Below are 4,102 nucleotides of genomic sequence, written 5' to 3'. Positions count from 1 at the left end.
GACGGTTCACTCAGTCCATGGCCAAAGTTCTGGAGAGTGTCAGGGCTGGTCCCACCTGCAGAGGGGCATTTCCTGCAGGTGAGTGTTCACAGCCCAAAATCACTGCAGGTGCTGAGGCTGGGGCCACTTTCCTGGCCCAGAGCTGCATGGAGGCCTTGGTGACTCCCACTCCCTGCCAGGAATGTTCCTTGGTGCTCCTTAGTGTGTCCCAGCTGGCTGGGAATGCAGGGCAGGAGGAGTCTGGGAGCCCCAGGAAGGGAAGCAGCACCTCTTGTCCTCGGTATTTGCAGGGGAGGAGCTGTGCCTCAGTGCTCTGCCCGTGGCAGGCAGCATGCCAAACACACATCCTGGGGATGGGCACTGGGATGCCCGGGCAGCTCTGGGATGGATGTTGATAAAGGGCTGCCTGCAGCTCCTGGGCCAGGGGCTGTTCTGAACAGGCACCCGGAGATGCTTCAGCCCAGACAGACCCCACTGACACCCCAAAATTACCCCGAGGAACAGCTGGCATTACCTGGGAATGTTGGCACAGTGCGTTTGTGGAGGGGCTCAGACAGCAATTCCTGGTGCTGACCTCCCAGAGTTCCCACACACCCCCAGGTGTCCCAGCCCCGCCAAACCCCTTCCCTTCCAGCCTGGGGACATCATCCATCAGCAGTGTTAAAGTCAAGGGACTCTTCCCTCACAGAAATGAAACCCCAAGCAATGCTCTTGGAGATGCCTTAAAATAAAAGGTTAGAGTCGGATGAAGTTTTGTTTGCATTAGGTTTGGAGATTTTCAGGGAGCCAGCTGGAACCACAGAACTGATGGAAAGCTTTCCCTCTGAAGGTGTGCTGAAAGCAGAGATGTGCATCCCTTTCTTGAGGGAAAAGAACTTGCAGAGGCGCTGCTGAGGCTCTGAAATGGATTCAGCTTCTGCAGGGAGATATATCCTGCCCTGGGCACAGGAGCTGCCTCAGCACAAGCCGGGAGCGCATCTGGCAACCGCCTTCTCCTGCCTTAAAATATCAACTGGACCCGACCTCAGGGGGGTGAAATCAGCTGAATTCCAGGGAACTCGTCAAGTGTCCCCCAGGGACATCAGTGGGGCTGGGAGATGAGGATTATAAATAGCAAATTCTGTGAATATAAACCTGTCCTTGTCCTGATCCCACTGAGCTTCGCTGGAACCTCTGCTGGTTCCTGCCACAGCTGGTGTTAAAATGGCAGCTCTGCATGGGAATGTCCACACTCCACGAGGCAGTGTCAGGTTATTTCATCAGGAATTCAGCAGGGAATATGGGGTTGTGGGTGTAATTCATCTGAATGAGCCAAGCTGATACTGATCTGGGCACCAACCAGAGAACAATCTTTGTGCTGCCCTGTCAGCTAAAGCCCCTGAGCTGGGAAATTGCAGCAGGCAAATGTATGGAATTATGTAAATCCCAGCATGCCCCAGAAGAACAATCCAAGTGCCAGGGTGGGAGCTCGTGTCCTTCCCCTGCTGCTGGCAAGACAAATTCCCCTGGGCACAGTTGGCCTGGATGGGCAGGGGCTGGGAGCAGAAGGGGCGGGAGAGCGGATCAGCTGGCCGGGAAGCGACGAGACACGAGGCTGCTGGAATCTCATCTGAATCATTGAAAACATTCTTGCCCTGCAGAAGCCAAAGCAGATCCCTCCTGGCCAGGCTGGTGGGCAGCAGCTTTAGGGGAAAACACCGTGGCCCTGCCAGGAGCTCTGACTCTGCTTTTCCTCCCAGCTCCTGAGAGGAAGTGTCAGGGCCACTGTGAGAGAGTTCAAATCCAAACAAACCTCACATCCCATGGAGTGAATGATCCCAGCAGAGAAATGCAGTGTTGTCATAAAAATCTTAAAGATCTGTTAAAAAGGCTATGACAACACAGTAACGGGATTCCCTTCTGGTTTGCTCTTGGAATGCTCCTGGTTCTGTTTTCATGTATTTTTACTCCTTCAATGTGCAGCTTGTAGAATTTATTCTGGAATTTACGAGGTTGAGCAGGGCTGGCTTTGGATTGACCTTCACCTCTGGTCCCACTTTGTGCAAACTCAACTTGGGCCAAGCTGGGTGAACTCATCACCTCAGCTTTCCCCTCCAAAATATCCCCATACTTACTCCCTGCAGATGAACTTCGATCTTCCCCCAACTCTGCCACTCCTCACCTCCACTTGCCCCCAAAGTGTCCCTTCTGTTCCCCACAGGTACCCTGGTGACACCAGGGAGGTCCTTTTGCCCACAGTGCCTTTTTCCTGCTCCAGGCTGCTCACTCTCTGCCCTTGTCCCCCACAGTGGGAGAAAGGAGAAAGGTTTGAGAATATATCAGCATGTTGCTATGTTTCAACAAATCTCTCATCAAATCATCTTTGAAACACTTTCCATGTGAGGTTTTTTTGTAAAAAAACTGTTTTCCTTTTCAGACTAATTTTAAAGTTTTTAAGAAAATCATGATCTCACAGGGACTCATAGAAGTTCTGGGTCAGTTCTTGTTCCATGCTGGCCAATGACCTTGAGATAAAAAGGTACAGTCATTGCTATTAATTATTGCCACAGGCTTTAGGCTTACAGCTGGGTTACATTTCTATTATATTCTGTAACTGTAAGGAGACAGACATCAGCTTACTGGAGATGACTTGCCCATTCCCTGCTCTGCTCTCACAAACCCTTCAAGCACTCTGGCAAACCCAGCACTACTGCAGATCTACGACAGAACAGCAATTTGCTCACAGGGGCTTCTCCTAAAATACATTTCCCATACGTGTCCAGAGTAATCCAAGTGCTTATTTTACATCTCCACAAGTGTGGCCAAAGCTCCAGGTACACAGAAACACCAAATTTTAAGAGTGTACCAATAGAAGCACCAACAGATTTAAGTATTACTCTTCACACAACAACTAATCCAATTAACTACTGTGCACTTGGACTGCTTGGTGTGGGAGGGTCAATAGAGCTTCTGTGTATCCTGAAGCACAAAGCATGAAAAGAAATTTTTTCCACAAAACAAAATGGAAAAAAAATATGCCATACGTTAGGAAATACCTTTTTAATTTTAAGCTTAGTGTCCTACAACTCAAACATCCATTAAAAAGAAAAAACACACATGAAATGCACAAAATCATCAAATATTAGACAAACCTTCAAACAAGCATCATTCCGGAAAATGGGCTCTTCAAGTCTCTTTGCCTCATCCAAGGCCTCTCTCCATCCTTGGGGGTCACTGCACTCACTCCAGGGTACTTGGTAGGGAAAAGAAGCAAGTGGAGATGTCATGGCTTCCCTGGGATCTTTTCTCCTTTGACCATTGCAGGCAGTGACCTGACTGGGAAATGCTCTCTGGGAACCCAGTGTGAGAAACAGGGAGCATGGGTGGACGGGTGAGCTGGGCCAGCTTATCAAGAATTTGCTTTCTTGACTGTATTTTAAACTCAGAACAGAAGCTCTCCCTGCACAGCTCCCAAAACAGTAACAACCTGTCACTGTTGAAGTTTGCGGGATCTAGTTTGCTCCAAGATTTTTTGGGGTGGGGTGGGAAAAGTTGCATGTTTTGGGGAAACACTAAAGGGCTCTGTGCTTTCCTGCCCTGCCCAAGTACAATTTGATGCCAGCATGGACATCCCATTTCAAGGCTTTGTTTTGCAATGCCAACAAAACCTTCTGGGTGTCCGTGTCCATCCTGGTCTTGCTGGCTGCTCTCACAAGCTTCCTGACGGGGCTGTCCCTGCAGAGGCCAGCAGATGCAGCCCCTGTGGGCACTGGGGACTCCAGGAGGTCACTGCAGCAGCTGCTGTGGCCCTACACAGGACTGCACCACCACGGCCCTCCCCCAGTATAACCCCGGCTCTGCTGCCAGGGCTGCGCTGCCACGCTCTGCAGGACAGGAGCTGAAGCTGACATTATTTATGGTTACATGTCTGGATTTGTTTTGTTGGGTTGTGGGTATTTTTGGGGGGAAATGAAGTTTTTTTTCTTTAAAGCATGTCTTGAAATGAAAAAAATCATTTTCCCATTCTGCCAAAAGTCATCTTTAAAAGTAGCTAAAAGGATCTTCGTTCTACTGAGGTCTACAGAAGAACAGCAATTTTGTTCTACAAAACATGTCTAAGTGA

This window comes from Passer domesticus, chromosome 5, assembly GCF_036417665.1.
Source record: "Passer domesticus isolate bPasDom1 chromosome 5, bPasDom1.hap1, whole genome shotgun sequence".
Lineage (NCBI taxonomy): Eukaryota > Metazoa > Chordata > Aves > Passeriformes > Passeridae > Passer > Passer domesticus.
Note: the sequence above shows the minus strand (reverse complement) of the source record.